Source organism: Miscanthus floridulus, chromosome 9 (assembly GCF_019320115.1).
Source record: "Miscanthus floridulus cultivar M001 chromosome 9, ASM1932011v1, whole genome shotgun sequence".
NCBI lineage: Eukaryota > Viridiplantae > Streptophyta > Magnoliopsida > Poales > Poaceae > Miscanthus > Miscanthus floridulus.
The window spans coordinates 73878965-73896543 of record NC_089588.1 but is presented as its reverse complement, the minus strand read 5'-3'; positions in this window follow the sequence as shown (position 1 = coordinate 73896543).

Genomic DNA, 17579 nt, shown 5'->3' with positions numbered 1-17579 from the left:
TGGGCTTTAGTCACTGCATATTTTGAGCTACCAGGAGGTGAAGATTTATAAAAATAGTTAAAAGTTGGGCTCTTAAGAAGATGGCCACACAATTCCAGACCTAGAAGAGGAAGCTGTACAATGAATTTGTCAAGAAGAATCTAACTCTAGATTTCAGTGAGAATAGCCTACGTAAAAAGTTGAGGGATGACTAGCCTGAATTTGTGAGAAACAAGACCTCGGAAGAGGGTGAGGCACAGGTGAGAAGGAACCAACAGAATGCGCGACAAAAGGTATACCATCATAAAACAAGATCAGGTGGCTATAGGAGTGCCATTCCCAGGTGGCAAAGAATGAAAGCAGACCTGTTTGCTAAAGGGATCCATCCATTTTCAATCGAATGGCCCGAATGCTCCAAGAATTATTTTTTTGCGCATGGGGGATCACTAGATCCAAAGACCGGGGAGCCAGTTGGTGGTGGGGAAATCGGAATAGCAGCACAACGACTTTTTGATATTGTAGATGCTTCAGCCAATGGTGCCTTTGTGCCCCACCAAGAGAAGGATGAGCTGACATACGCCCTGTAGACTCCTGAACACCCTGTGTCGATGAAATCTGGTCGGCAGTCTACGGAGGGTATACCCACGGTGGTAGATGAATCGGTGGAGGTGCACGTGATAGAAACCGAATGATGACACAAGGCATAGAGACAACGATTTAGATAGGTTCGGGCCATCCGATCAACGTAACACCCTATGTCCTGTGTCTTTTGTGTATTGTATTGAATATGAGATGATTTCGAGGGGGGTCCCTGCCCGTCTTATATAGTCTGGGAGAAGGGTTACAAGTCAGTTGGATCTAGATCTATTCGGCCACATGGTAAGTATTTACAAGGAATATGATATCTATCATATCCGAATAGATCCTTCTCTATCTTCAAGATTTTTCTGATAGCCTTGCGGTGCATGCCGACCAGTGCCGAGCACTGTAGGCCTTAATCTTGTGGGCTGGGCCATCTTTGGTGGTACGACCTATGTCTTATCTTGTGGGTACTGGGAGCCATACCCCCACAGCTAGTCTTCGAGCGCCTTGTATCCTTTGGGCAACGCTGTCTTGAACAAGTCCGAGCAGTTTAACATGAAGCTGACTAGTTTAACTGGTGATCCGAGCAGTGGAAGTCGAAGCCGACCAGTTTAACTGATGACCTAGGCGGTGAAAATCAAAGCCGACCAGTTTAACTGATGACCTGGGTGGTGATAGTCAATGCCGACCAATTTAACTGGTTAGGAGACCTCGGACTTAACCAGGTAAGGCTTGCCAGAAGGATATAAGGGGCTCAAGATGAAATTTAAAAATTCTTCCACTTAGGAGAAGTGTAGCCACTTAGGCTCCGTCAATAAAGAGGGTAAATCAAGAAATAAGCACTACATTCACCATCAGGTAAAGTGTAGCCACTTAGTCCCCGAGCCTGCTAGAAGATGAAGAATGAATTCTGTAGTAGGGTTAAAGAAAAGAAGTCTAAAAGTTTACCGACGTCATCTGACATGCGTGTATCAAGACTCCAGACGTGCTGCCCAAGACTAGCACCTTGATCCGAACAACATGGAGTAGCTTGATAGCACACCGATGAAACGTAGCAAGATCCGAGCACCAAGGAAGTCTCTAGCTTAGCTGACGACTCTTGCACGAAGAATCCGAACATCGAGGAGTCCCCAGCTTAGCTGGTGATGCTTGCATGAAGAATCCGAGCACCGAGGAGTCCCCGACTTAGCTGGTGACGCCTGCACGAACAATCCAAACACCGAGGAGTCCCCAGCGTAGCTAGCGAGCCCCCAGCGTAGCTGACGATGAAGCACAAGCATTGAGCAGTCCAACCAACTGGTCAGCGGCGGAGTGAACGCTAAGCAGGAGTGAGTTCCGAGCAGTCCGACCAGTTGGTTGGCGGTGAAGTCCATCCAATAGCTGGTACGACCACCCAGACGATGATCATCTTGTCCAGTCCCTAAGCATAAGCTCGTTGACCGAGCCGTGCCCCTGCGAAACAAATGTGTAGAATAGGTAGTATATGATGTAAAAATAAAATATATGAACTCCGAAAAAGAATCAGCAATGGTGATGAAATAGCGTATGCAGCTCGGCGATCAGTTGGTGTGAACACTTAGTGTTATTCTAATGATATATTTAGTATAAACCGCCTGACCAGTTAGTGTGTAGCTGAGTCTCGAGCCCTATCTAGCCTGTTAACCGTAACGCGGAGCGCGGAACCCGTGTGCGTGTAGGAAGAGTAGGGCATCGCTAAGGAGGCGCTGCCGACCACCCCAAACGGAGAGGGCAGATGCTCGTGCATGTATAGGGAGAAGCCAGAGACAGGGCCGTCTCTGGAAACATCCTAGCATCAACATGACTCTTCAGGGATTCGCTTTAGGATTAGCTGTATGTCATCTTTAAGATGATATATATGAAAGAAAATCGTTTGGTGAACAAATATGGAGAAAACAGCTCGAAGAAACATCATGACGATATATGAAGATTGGAGAATATTTAGAAGAATATTAAAGCGTGACTTAGCTTTAGACAGAAAGTCTGGTCGGGGGCGTATGGTGTTATCTGATCGGCGTTGACAAAATTGCCCGGCGCTCGAGCTTTCCGAACTGTCGTCATGACGGCGGTCGCAGTTGTCACGACGCCGTTCTTCGTGGCGATCATCATTGCGACGCGGCAAGTGGTCGGAGCAAGTAGTTCGAATGACGTCGTCCTTATATTAGTGGTCAGCGACGCAAGAAGATGTCGATGAGCTATCGATGTGGCCCGAGGAGTCAACGACGAGTGCCGGACGACAACAAGAGTCCCGACGTGTGGATGCAGCACAGGATGAGGGCGATGAGGATCACGGCTGAATTCCTGCCAACAATACATGCACGCAGATATCCGAAGACATATATTCTATAAAATATTTAATCGGAATAAAAGGCATGCTTAGCTTATTCGATTGGAGGATCGTCAGATCGTGGGAGTGATGACAAGCAGCGACGAAGATTATCCAAATCTCGCATGCGTGATGCACATGCACAAGTGCATGTAGGGCCAATCAATATCTTAATTACTTGTAATTAATTAACCTGCATGGCCTTGGGGATCGCACATGGGGACACAGTCTTGCTTGCTTGTTCTCGATGTTGATGGAAGCATCCAACAACTCCTCCCACGCGTGGTTCCATGAGGTAACACGGAGTAGTATCTCATGGTGTGGAGTCGCAGATGCGTCGAGGATGTTAAACGGCCGCTGCCGCCATTGACTTGAGCACTACAGATCATCGCATACGAAGATCCATGACGCAGGGCGATGATGAGATTTAGATGTAGATGCTCCATCATTTTGCATGGCCCCGAAGATTGCATGTGCTCCTTGTCTATTTGTCGTTGACGTTACAGGGAATTCCCAACTTCCCCGCGTGGCGTCAGATGTAGGAGCAGAGGGATGCCGTGAAGATCATGTGTCACATCCGCCGCTGGCCACACCCGAACGACGCTGCCGCGATGATCCGAGCCACCACGAACGATGTCGTTGACAAAGAAATTTCCACCTGGTTCGTCTAGGATCAGCACGCACACCCCCTACCTGGCACGTCACTGTCGACGAAATCTGGTCGGCAGTCTACCGAGGGTAAACCCACGGTAGTAGATGAATCGGTGGAGGTGCGCGTGATAGGAACCGGATGGTGACACAAGGCGCAGAGACAGCAATTTATATAGGTTCAGGTCGTCCGATCGACGTAATATCCTACGTCATGTGTCTTTGGTGTATTGTATTGAATATAAGACGATTTTTAGGGGGGTCCCTGCTCGCCTTATATAGTCTGGGGGCAGGGTTATAAGTCAGTTAGATCTAGATCTATTCGGCTATATGGTAAGTATTTACATGGAATACGATATCTATCATATCCGAACATATCCTTCTCTATCTTCAAGATTCTTCTAATTGCCTTGCGGTGCACGCCGACCAGAGCCGAGCACGGTAGGCCTTGATCTTGTGCGATGGGCCACCTTTCGTGGTACGACCCATGTCTTATCTTGTGGGTACCGGGGGCCATACCCCAACACCCTGGGTGAATGTGAGGCAAATGATTGATTTCGTGGCAGCATGGCTTCCCTGAGGACGTCGCTACCTACAGAAGCCACCAGCGAAGGAAGGATGAGGAGGCAGAGCGGATCCGCAGGTTAGAGAAGGCGGTGCTTCGATCGTAGGAGCGAGAACTAAACATGGATGTAAGAATGTAAGAGGAAATCAGATGGCAAGTGGCACTACAGTTGAGTAGCCAAAGGTAGTCAACATCAGAGCATGGAATCAACGTTAGACCCCCTCAGCTAAGAAGCAGTTGCGCTTCCACTGAGCTCCCAAATTAAGATGATGCATTGCAACACTTCCCCGTGGATGACATCACTGTGCCTTTGACGCCATGTGAGCTGTACATTCCCATGGGGAACATCACAGTCATGGTGGCGCACGGTATTGTTTCTCCTGTGGTCCCTGACAAGACACCAAGAAGGCATGGGAATCCAATTCCACTTGGATATTATAATGTCTCAGTGGATAGAGTTATCAAAGACTATAGGGAAATGACTCTTGACTTTCTTGGAGGTGATGAGGAGAAGACCCTAGGACAAGCAGAGCATTCATTCATTTCATGGCGCAAGCGTTACGTCATTATTCCCGGTGCGGCGGCTAGGGTACCGTCGCCTCCTCCTCAACTACCTCGTGATAGGTGTGGATGAAAGTGAACGAAACAGTTTTTCAATAATCATTCTCAATTATTGGCTTCTCGCGTAATAACCATTTATTCCCAATCATTTTTGTACTCATAGGTCTCCCAACCTGAGTCCAGTTCTTCCATCCCATGATGATCATCAGAGTGCTCTGGACAATGATGACGCTCTGGATGATGATGATGTGTTCCATGGCATGGCTGCATCTCCATCTCCATCTCCTCTAAGGCAGTCTCCCCCTCCTCCGCCTCCATGCCATGGAGCCATAAGAGGCCCCCACCCCCGATGAAGAAGAAAGCCCGCCATCGTGTGGGGTAACCGCCGCGTTAATCCACCTAAATTGAGTGTTGACCACTTGACCCCTCAATTTAAGCAAGCCAACAATGAGGTCCCCAGAAGCGCACGTAGAAACTCCTCTTCAGTATCAGTTCGAGAGAGAGAATACATCACAATAGTACATAGATCACAGTACAAGTTCAAAGCATTAAAGTTTACTGAGTCTTAGTTCACACACTTAGTTCAACACACGGTCACACATTGCATTCTACATCAAAGTCTAGCGGAAGTCTTTCAACATAACATAGTTCACGCTAATAGATACATGGGTGTGCCAAGCCATGTATCTACGGAACACAAGACCCTTCACCACTCCTGATCTGGCGAGGGGTCAGGAGCATAGAAGAATTCATGCACAGAGACTATGGTACCTACAAAACTTAAGATCGCACAGGGTGAGTACTCGAGTATACTCCACAAGACTTACCCAACATAATAAACAAGGTTTATGCATTTTGGTAGTAGCAAGGAATGCATAACTTTGCATAAAAGCATTTATGCTATAAAGTAAAAGTGATCTACGACATAGCAGTTATTAAGCATAGCATAGGTAATCAAGTTAAGCATTAACAAGCGGGAACTTGATCTTCCACGAAATTTGATCTCCGAGCCCAACTCTAGTCCGTATCTAGAAGTAGAACTTATGGCCTTCAATGTTTTATACTCTGCAGATGGGTACAAGTTAACCCCACTCAAAACAAGGGATATCGCCCATAAGACCCGTCGGTACAGAAGGGATATCTCGATGCCTCAATCTTTCCCTAACCCAGGCAAGATGTTCGACGAAAGGTTCAGCTACGATGCTCGGTCAATGTCCGAGACATTCCCGATCGATGCCACTCCCCTTGCCAATTTCAAGGATAAGATGGTCGCAATTAGTTACTTGGATTGTCACCCCCATTAGCAACAAGTGATCTGTACAGTTTTATGTTCGTACTCACTACCATGGATACATGGTCCTTAATCGGTAAGCAAGCTAGGTCATCAAAGAATTCACATCTTGCCATGACCATACCCCCTGCCAACCAATGTTCATACCATTCCCAAGTGGAACTAGTGTTGATCCCTTCCCAAGGTGTTGCTTAGTGGATTATCATCCTATCATCGCGCGAGTAATGAGAAACCCATCAGTAGCTCGACTTCTAAGATCTAATCATACTAAGCATGGTTGTCAAACAAGACATAAGACATGTATGGTTGATTGATGTGGCAATATATGGATAAGGCTTGACATAGGTAATTCCCTTCCCAGTTCACTAGTCATATAGTAACATAGCAATGCAGTAGATAAACATAGTTCATTATGCATTTGTAAAGCATAGGGATGCATAGGGGCTTGCCTTGAATGTCGTTGCTGGGCTCGACAGCTTCTTCCTCTTGAGGCTCCTCCTCAATAGGTTTTTCGGGAATCGAGTCACCTATACATGCATGATGCTTGATGAGTGAATTGCGTAAAGTACATGCTCATGCTATGTAATGATTCTTAGTTGTTTATGCTTTAGTGGCACATGAGTGAGTGCATAGTCAGACACTGGTTATCTATTGACTGGTAACTATCGGATAATCCAACATGGATGTCGGACGGTCTGGCGGTTACTGGGACTTAGTGGGATATTGGCTCTCTGGATCCATCAGACTCTCCAAACTAGGATCGGACCCTACGGTATGAAGTTTGTGCTCTTAGGAATCTCTCTGTATAAAAGGTGATCCTATCGGAAGGTTTCATCAACTGTGGCGGACCGTCCATCAGATCAGGCTTGTAGGGTGCTATGGGCTACTAAGGGTTCAGGTTGCATTAGATACTCTGTGCGGGTGACGGATCATCCATTAGAACTGGTTGTTCTCGGGTTTCTAGTTTATAATTCAGTGGACACTCCAGAATATCGACGGACACTCCGATGTACCAAAACTATGACCTAGGTTCTTTGGACACTCTTCTATCTCAGGCATATAACTCATCAGATGCTCCGATGTAGTGATGGACACTCTGGTGGGTTATAGACGTGTTCTGTGCAGGTGATTAGTAAGACATTCACTACTGATGGACACTCTGTTGGTGATGTCACACCCTCCGTCGATACTAACAGTGAACACTTCATAGTAACTCGACATCCCAACCTTCACCCAAGGTGCTTGCATGTGTAAACAATCTTCAGGATAGACTGCTAGGGTTCTATAGAACATATCTAGCTGGTTAGTTATAACTACATTGGGTGCAAACTAACTCTAGGCCACAAATCAATGTTTTCTAGGTTTTGGCTCCTAAAGACACAATCCTAGGTTTGGCTTGGTTAGATCCTTACCAAGGGCTGCAAACACAAGGTACCAAGCTCTCCAAGAGGATGGAGCAGCTGCAACTCCTCCTTGGTAACTCAAAATCTTCTTCTTCTTGCCTCCTTCTCCTCTTAGCTCCTTATGACAAGGGTGAGAGGGGTCCTCCCCCTTCTAACCCCTACCTCTTATGGACGACGGCCTCTAGGTGATCTCCAAGGCCATCTCTTCCTGCTTCCAAGCTCCAATCCCTTCTCCTTCCTCCTCCTTTCCTTCTCCTCTTCCTTGCTTGACTGTGAGAGAGAGTAGAGACATGAACTAGAGAGGGAGTGGGAGTGTAAGAGTGAGTGAGTGAGCTGGTGGACTCTGCCTTGGTTTGTCCATGAGATGGACAACTATGGTGAAGTGTGGGACCTAGTGATTCACAAAGTGACACCTCACATTTTCCATGGGGCAATCCTAATGGACAATCTGTTGTGATGGTGGACTCTCTGGTGGTGTTGGGTTACTAACTGACAACGTGCTAGCAAGCTGGCAGATAACCCGGTTGTGCTGGCGGATTCTCGGTCAATTGAACAGTGAGCAGTTTAATGTAGCATTCAGTTTCTAACTATTTAATTTCAATTGCAAGGATGCTCATGATACTGATGCTCACAAGGGTGTTAGGACCATGTCATGACAACTCCCCCCTTAGAAGAATCGCATCCCGAGATTCTCCAAAAATAGGTTTTTGGCAAATTCATGATATAATAGGTTTCAATCCGCTTGTAGCGACACTAAGGACTTAAGACTCATTCCCATACTGAAACTCATCCAAAGCTATTACATTGGCTCAAATATGTGAGGGTAATCCCTCCTCATCTTGTCCTCTACCTCCCAAGTGGTTTCTTCGGTTGAATGTTGACTTCATTAGTGGCACCACCATTTGTCACTAATGAGTATGGTCATTTGTGGGGAACGAAAAATCATCACTAGAGTATCTATGAGGCGAGTATCTGTGGTGACTAGTGGCGATTTTAAAAGTCGCCACAAAGACTAGTTTGTGGCAAAAAAGTAAGCTTTTGTGATGAAAATTTTCGCCAGAAAAACCCTTCGCCCTTCTGGTGGCACTTTCACCATCTTGATGGTTTTTGTTATAGTCTTTCTCTTCGAAAAGTCTAGGATAGCAATTGGATACTCTCCATAGCTCAAATTCTTGTTGATGTCAATATCTTGCAAATTTACCTCTTCTTCGGGTGCCTTCAAACATCTCTGCAACTGAGATATATGGAAGACGTATATTCCCTAAAGCAAATCGGACAAGGCTAGTGCATAAGCAACCTTCCCTCTCCTATCATAGATCCAAAATGGGCCAATATATCTTGGCACAAGTTTTCCCTTCTCTTGAAACCTTTGGGTGCTCTTAAATGGTGTAACTTTCAAATATACATATTCTCCAACTTTATACTCCACATGTCTTCTATGGAAATCGACATAAGCCTTGTATCTATCTTGTGCGGCTTCTAAAGCGACCTTTATTTGCTTAACATTTTCCTTGGCTTCATTCACCTTCTTATTTCCATATAACCCTCTTTCTCCAACTTCAGACCAATTGAGTGGTGTCCTACAATCTCTGCCATATAGGGCTTCATATCGACTCATGTTGATGCTAGCCTGATAGTTATTGTTGTAGGCAAATTGGGCAAATGGTAAACAAGTGTCCCAACTAGAGCTATATATTAGGGTACAAGCTCTCAACATATCCTCCAAAATTCTATTAACTCTCTCTATTTGACCTCCGGTCTGTGGGTGATATGTTGTGCTAAACAACAATGTTGTCCCCATTGCCTTATGCAACTCATCCCAAAATTGAGACATGAATTGCGGACCTCTATCTGAAACTATTGTTTTGGGAACTCCATGCAAACAAATAATCCGAGCTAGATACAATTCCACGTACTTGGAAACTGGATAGGTGATCTTGACTAGTAAGAAGTATGCTAACTTTGTGAGTCGGTCAACAATCACCCAAATGGAATCAGATCCACTCGATGTCCTTAGTAAACCAGAGATGAAATCCATGGTAATGTCTTCCCATTTCCAAGCTGGTATGGGCAAAGGTTGGAGAGTTTTGGCTGCTTTGAGATGCTCGGCCTTTACTCTACAACAAACATCGCACTCGGCTACAAACCTTGCAATATCCTATTTCAAACCCTTCCACCAAAATCTTTTCCTCAAATCTCTATACATCTTGTTACTTCTAGGGTGGATAGAGAAAAGTGACTCATGAGCTTTGTTTAGGATCTATTCCTTTAGATGTTTCTGGTTAGGTACTACAAGTCTTTTTCCAAACCACAAAGTATTCGAGTGGTCCAACCGAAAACTCTTATACTTTGGATCGTCTATCTTCTCTTTAATGGTAACAAGATCTTCGTCAAGTTGTTGTCCCGCCTTAATATCCCGCAACAAGTGAGAAGTCACATGCAACATGGACAAGGAACCTTTAGCTACTTGGGATACATTCATCCTCTGCATATCCAAACATAGTGAATCGATATTTCTCTCCATTAGGGTACAACCACAATTGGCCTTTCTACTTAAGGCATCAGCTACTACATTTTCCTTTCCTGGATGGTATTGAATATCCAAATCAAAATCTTTGATCAACTCCAACCACCTCCTTTGTCTCATGTTGAGCTCTGACTAGGTGAGAAAATATCTCAAGCTCTTATGGTCAGTATAAATGGTGCAGGGCTGGCCAAACAAGTAATGTCTCCAGATTTTTAGCGCGTGAACTATCGCTGCTAACTCAAGATCATGAGTAGGATAGTTCATTTCTAAAGGCTTCAGTCATCTAGATGCATAGGCTATGACATGCCCTTCCTGCTTAAGTACACAACCCAGTCCAACATTGGATGCATCACAATATACTTTGAAAAGTTTAGTGATGTCGGGTTGGACTAGCACGGGAGTTGTAACTAGCTTCTGCTTCATAATCTAAAAAGCTTCCTCTCTTTCTTTTGTCCAAACATACGGTTCATCTTTCTTAGTGAGTTCAGTCAAAGGCTTTGCAGTCTTAGAGAAGTCCGGCGTGAATCGATGGTAGTAACCAGCCAATCCAAGAAAGCCTCGAACTTCCTTCACCATAGTGGGAGTAACCCATTCCACTATGTCCTTGATCTTACTAGAGTCCACGGAGATTCCATTATGAGATAAGATTTGTCCCAAAAAGGAAACCTCAGTGAGCCAAAACTCACACTTGCTAAGCTTAGCATACAATTTGTGCTCTCTTAGCTTTTGTAACATGACTCTCAAGTGTTTCACATGATCTTCTTCAGTCTTTGAATATACTAAGATATCATCGATGAAGATAATCATGAACACATCCAAGTCTTCAAAGAAGATGGAATTCATGAGATACATGAAGTATGCTAGGGCGTTAGTCAATACAAAGGACATGACTGTATACTCATAGGAACCATACCTCATAGAAAACACAGTCTTTGGTATATCACCTTCTTAGATTCAAATTTGATGGTACCTGTCGTGGGGTTGAAACCATGACAAGCATGTTGTCCGAGTCTGTGTTAGAGTACGGGGTCTCCAATGGCTTAGGTGGACTTAGGAACACAAGAATCACGTAGAGAAGACACAACGGTTTATCCTGGTTTGGGCCAATTTGGTCCTGATGTCCAGCAGTTAATGATCCTTGTACTCAAGAGCACCCAAAATCTGGGGGTTACAACAGAGTGTAGAGGAAGAGAAGTTTGGTAGGGGGTTACCTCGGTGCTAATCCTAAGGATGCCTCACCACTAGTGGAGTGTCCACCTCATCGGAGAGGAAGGAGGCAGCGGGATGAAGTGGAGAGGCTCTCGGTGCCCCTCTCTGGGTTGCCCTACTCTCGGTGCAGAGTGGAGGTAGATGGAATAGACTGGAGTGTCTGGTGATCGAACTCACCAACTCCCCCCTCTAGGTCCGACCTTATCCCTTATTTAATGAGATAGGTTGGGTACAAGGCGGTTTGGGAGTTCTAGTCTATGATCTATGTGCGCTGAAGTCTAGGAGAGGCTTGCAGCAGTATGACATGGACCGTGGAGGATTCATGGAGCCAAAGAAGCCTGGGCGTCATTCGGCTGCTCTGTTTTGACACTCTACATGTCAGGCAATGTTGGCTTGGACCGGCCTCCCCCGGGTGAGACCTTCTAGAGCCTTCTTGGTGGCGAAGGAGGTCAACTCTAGGGGCTGATGCACTAGCCCAAAAGCCCCTGAGCCCCTAGAGGCCATGGGAAGCTTTGTCTTCTTGTGTCATGCCCTGGACATGACCCTGTCGGAGGAACAGTTGGTATGGGCATGCATAGGGAGCGATGCTAGGGAGGCCCCAAGCATCGGTAGCCTAGGGCTTGTCTTCTTGTGCCCAGGCCTTGGCTGGCATTGTTAGCTGAGTAGGAGCCAAGGATCGAGCTCGGTCATGCCATAGATTGGGAGCCCAGGGCTCGAGGAAGCCTCCCGGCCCCAGGCGGAAGCGGTGGTCAAGTTAGGCTTGGCCGGGTCTCTTTACCAGAGGGCGCACGTGGGTGTGCTCGATGGGCATAGCCCTCAGGCCCTCGGGCGATCCTAAAGGGGTTGGTTGGGTGGTCTTCTTTATTCTAAAACCATTGGACTCGAGGCTTAACATACCTATACGTTAGGATCTCGTTAGGAGCCCCCGAGCCCTTCATGTCCTCGCCTAGCATGATGGTGACAAAGGACTAAATTTGGTCTTCTAGTGACCGAACCCTCCTTGGTGGGGATGGCTTCTGCTGGCGAGAGTGTTGTGCCCTGCTTGGGGCCTTCTCCTTCAGTGCAACGGATAGTACTCAGCTATCGAGGCTGAGCAAAGATGAAGTTGATCCCTTCGCGAGTCCATGTCGCATGGGCTCGTCAAACTCATCTGGGAGTTGCCGACTGTAGGCCCAGGGGCACCCTCCTTTTTGACCGGAGCCTACCGTGGGTCGGGTGATCTAGAGTGCAGGGCTCTGTCTTTGGGCCATCTAATCATTCAGAGCTCCATGCCCTTCTAAGGGCAGCGATAACAGGTCCCAATGCTCTCAAGCCGACCTTCTGGGGCTGACCTTCTATAGACATAGATCGGGGAAGTGGGAACCCGTCGAGACTCAGACGGAGGCCCTCGTTGAGCCCACTACTCAGTGGCTCCCGACCCAACTTCAGGGAGTTGGTTGGTTTTTTGGGGATATGCCACCCGAGCGCCCATTGATCGGGGGGTCGGGCTGCTCTATCTAGGGAGCCGGCGCAGCCTCTGAGGCTATTGTGGGGCCTCCTTGCTAGCAAAGGGGGCAGCTTCTGGGCGCATCCCGTCTGCTGATGCCTTGCGTAATAGGTTGATGGCGTCTAGGCCATCGTGCCTGGTGGAGGAGTTATGGCGCATGCGCGCGCCCCTGTGTCAACCCGTCTCATCTAGGAGATGGGACGTCGGGGCCACATGGAGCTGATCTGGTGGAGTAGGAGCCACGACGCTTGGTGCAAGTGGATTCGAGCCATCGATGATAGCTGGTGGGCCTAGGGGAGGCAAATCCATCCAAGTCCCATGAGGAGGTGTGCGTAGAGTGGGCAGCGCGCATGGGGGAAAGTGGAACGGGGACTTGGTTCGTTGCCAGCAGTTCCCTAACTCCGCCTTTACTTCGTGGCCATCATCACGCAACCACCCGGAGGCATTCCATGGGGATTGATGGGATGCCTAGCCAGTTCCCTAAGGTCCTTTGTAGCCACTGATGGCTGATCAGAGGGCCTGAAGCTATTCATAGTGCACCGCCTTTGGCTATAAAGGGAGGTCCATAGGGGACACAACGTCACCAATCCCTTCTTCTGGCCCCTTCTCTTCTTCCTCAGATCCATCTTCTTCGGTGGCGATGGCAGTAGCGATGAAGTGCGATGCTTCCCTCTGAGTAAGCTTGGTGTTAACTACCGAGCAGCTACAATTTCAAGGGTGGAAGGACTCCAACGAAGCAGCTGCCACAACTATATGAGGTGGCAGGTGGTACTTCGTAGCACTGCGTGGATTCCGCTTCATGTAGTGAGGGCGGCCAACAATCTTCTCTGGTCTTCATCTACGGTAGGGTCATCCAAGCCCCCGGAGACCCTTGGCCTAGGAGCCTAGTGGCATGAGCCTTGTAGGAGGGGTTAGGATGGCACCTCACTGAGCCTCTTCCCGTGGGATCCCCCATGCACGCACCTGAATTAGGTCTGGGGAGGCAGGCCCCTTCCAGCATGGTAGGTCGGTCTCTACCATGGGTGCCCCTCCCCATCACAAAGGAGGAGAAGAGATCATCATGGGGTTGGGGGCTGATTCCATGCTGAGTAGAAGCGGTTTTTGCCACCATATATTGCAATTGAGTCATTCCCGACCAATGAAATGAAAATACTTTCGTGTGTAATCCCATTTTGCTCTTGAGTCATGCCTAAAGACTTGATCCCTCATTAGGCTAGGCTATTATGATGATGGCCTCATTTGCCAAGATCGCCGCGCCCATGCTACTAGCGGGAAAGTCCATGAGAACCCTAGGTTTACGGTTGTTCCATGCCTCGGTCATGTCCCCTAGGGGGGATATTCTCGGCTTCTTAACCGAGCCACTCATATAGTTCCCAAGCCCATCTATCGGTGCTCGGGGGGCTCACTGCCTCCCTTATTAGGTCACCACAAATGGCTCGAGGCTAATACTCGGACATCACTCGTCCAACGGTCGGGACGCGTCTGAGCATCTCGGCTACATCCGTGTGGGATCATCTCCCGAATGTCCCTTGCACTTTCAGTTGCTTCAGGTGACCTTGAAGCCTAGTGGGCCAACCTTGAACCCTCGGCAATACACCTTCTGGGCGGCCCCTAGACCGGCATGCGGTGGGATGGAATGATCCGATGAAGGATCGGGAGATAGGTAGATAGCTGCAAAGAAAACGTAATGGACACAAGAGAGGAGAAAGAGGACATAGTTGGTAATGCGATGGCCAGGGCCGCTCCATTAGTGCTTTGCCAATCTTTCACCTGCTCCTCCTACTTCGTCTGTCCTGTCCTTGCCTCACTCGGTGGCCTTCTACAGCGGTCCTCCTTTAGAAAAGGTCAGCAAGTGGTTAGCTTAGAGAATCTTGCGATGAGGCTGAGCCATCGTTGGGATGGCTTGGGTCAAGGAAGACAACAAATAGAGTAAACAGAGGAAAGAGAAGTAAGAGAATCAAGAGGACCAGACTTTTCTTGGTTTTTGTTGTTGGAGAGGTAGTTTAGCAAAGGAAGTCAGCAGGCGGGCCATGGCTCAGGAGGCGTCACTTCTGGGTGGATGGCTTGGCGATGGCCTTCCCTCATGGGGAAAGGTCAAAACTCACCTCGATCGAGTCAGCCCCTTCTAGGGGGCTAAGTACCTAGATGGTGGGACCAGTTGAGCCACCACTGCCACCAGAGGTCTTGTTCTCCTTGCCAATGCTCGGTCAGTCGAGCACCACCATCGTCTTGGTTGCTTCCTCTGCCAATGCCCTTCCTGCGTCGTAGCTATGGCCATTAGGAGCATAGGGGGCAATGAGTGTGGCTGCTTGGGCGATGCAGTCTTGCTCGCAGTAGTAGGCTTGCTCGAAGCTGCCCTCAATGGTGATGACCCCCTTCGGGCCAGGCATCTTGAGCTCGAGGTAGGTGTAGTTGGGGACAGCCATGAACTTGGCGAAACACGGTCGACCGAGGAGGGCGTGGTAGACATCAAGGAAGTTGATGACCTCGAAGGTGAGTGGCTCCTTGTGTCCTTGTGGAAGTTGTTTGGCTAGCCGAAGGAGATGTTGAGCTAGATGCGCTCGAGGGGCAAGGCTTCCTTTCCCGGCACAATCATGTAGAATAGTGCCTTGCTGGGGCGTAGGCTACCTTGAGGGATGCCATCTTGTCAAGGGTGCTGGTGTAGAGTATGTTGACGCTGCTGCCCCATCCATCAGCACCTTGGTGAGGCGTGAGGTGTCCACGATCAGGCCAGCTAGGAGCAGGTAGCGCCCTGGATGGGGGATGCGATCGGGATGATCTTCTTAATCGAAGGTGATGGTTGTCTAGGACGATCGGAGCCATGTTGGTCAATGAGGGTGTGGATGGAGTTCACCTTCTACTCGGTGATGCAGTGGTACCGGTGGGATTCATATGCCTAGGAGCGCCCGTAGATCTTGAGGCAGTGCTCATGAAAGCACTAGTTTGGTTTTGGTGAATTGATGAAACCCTAAGTGCTAACCTAGTTTATCAAGTGATCATGAGATAGGTAGCACATTCCAAGTGGTGAAGCAAATGAAGATCATGACATGATGATGGTGATGCCATGGTGATGATCAAGCGCTTGGACTTGAAAAGAAGAAAGAGAAAAACTAAAGGCTCAAGGCAAAGGTATAAATGGTAGGAGCTATTTTGTTTTGGTGATCAAGACACTTAGAGAGTGTGATCACATTTAGGTTTGATAGCCGTACTATTAAGAGGGGTGAAACTCGTATCGAAATGCGGTTATCCAAAGTGTCACTAGATGCTCTAACTCATTGCATATGCATTTAGGATCTAGTGGAGTGCTAACACCCTTGAAAATGATTGTGAAAATATGATAACACATGTGCACAAGGTGATACACTTGGTGGTTGGCACATTTGAGCAAGGGTGAAGAAGATAGAGTTGAAAAAGAGTTAGTCATGCTGGTCACGCAGTGACTGGACGCTGGTCTCGGTAGGACCGACGCGTCCGGTCAGTGGCAGTAGAGAACACGCTGGCGTCGGTCTTCGATCGGACGCTAGCGTTGAAAGTGACCAGACGCTGACTGGGTGCATCCGGTCGCACTGGTGTGGCACACATAGAAAAGACGCTGACTGACCGAATGCTGTCCGTTCATGATTTCTCGTTTCTGGATGCTTACTGGAAACGACTGGACGCTGAGGTCCAGTGTCCGGTCACTTCACAGTAGCGCGTCCAGTCATCACTTGACCATTGGGATCAGATGCTCAGTATTTGAAGAGAGGGGACATGTGGTATGCAACGCACGACCGGACGCTAGGGTCTAGTGTCTGGTCAATCTGACCGAAGCGTCTGGTCACCCCGTGTTTAGTGCGGTGAGGAGCCCAATGGCTATATTCGTGGGGGCTCTCTATTTAAGCCCCATGGCCAGCTCAAGGTCAGTCTCTTGGCCATTTGCATTAACATGGCAACCTTGTGAGCTTAGCCAAAGCCCCCCCCACTCATCTCCATCATAGATTCAACATCTTTGTGAGATGAGAGAATCCAAGTGCATTGCTTGAGTGTTTGCATCTAGAAGCACTTGGTGTTCGTGTTTCGCTGTGGGATTCACTTGTTACTCTTGGTGGTTGCCACCACCTAGATGGCTTGGAGCAGCGAGGATCGTCGAGCGGAGGTTGGTGATTGTCTCTGGCTCCGATCATGGTGATTCTGAGGGGTTCTTGACCTTTCCCCGGCGGAGAGCCAAAAGGTACTCTAGTGAATTGTTTGTGGCTTGTGTGATCCTCATCTTGTGTTGGCTGTGTGGCACCCTATTGAGGGTTTGGCGTGTGATGCCAATTAGCGCGTAAACCTCCAAGTGAGTGAATCGCCACAATGAGGACTAGCTTGCCGGTAAGCAAGTGTACCTCGGTAAAAAATCATTGTGTTATCATTTGATTCTGAGGTGATTGGTCTTCATCGATATTCATTCTTGTGATTGATTGGTTCACTCCTCGACATGGAGGTATAACCATCTTGCTCACTCTCTCTACATTACTGCAAACTAGTTGTCAAGCTCTTTAGTGTAGCTAGTTGTGAGAGCTTGTTAGTTTGGTTAGTGTGGCTCTTTAGTTAGCCTTTGAGAGCACACAACTTAGCGTAGTGATATAGTTATTGTGTGGATAGTAACAACATAAACTAGAATTGTGGTAGGTGGCTTGCATTTTTAGTAGGCTAGCGCAACACTCGCTTCGCCTCATAGTTGTCTAACTGGTTTGTTAAGTGTTGTTGTAGAAATTTTTAATAGGCTATTCAGCCCCCTCGAGCCATTAGGACCTTTCAAGTCATATTGGAGCCGAGGTCACCGTGATTTGAGGCTTAACAACCTTCGCTGTAAAAATGGCTCAAATCATCAACACCAAGAAGCCACCCCAATTTGATGGCACAAATTATCCATATTGGAAATTAAAGATGACCACACATATCAAGTCAATCAATAGAAGAGTGTGGAAGGTGGTAGAAACCAAAGTTGAGATTGATGATC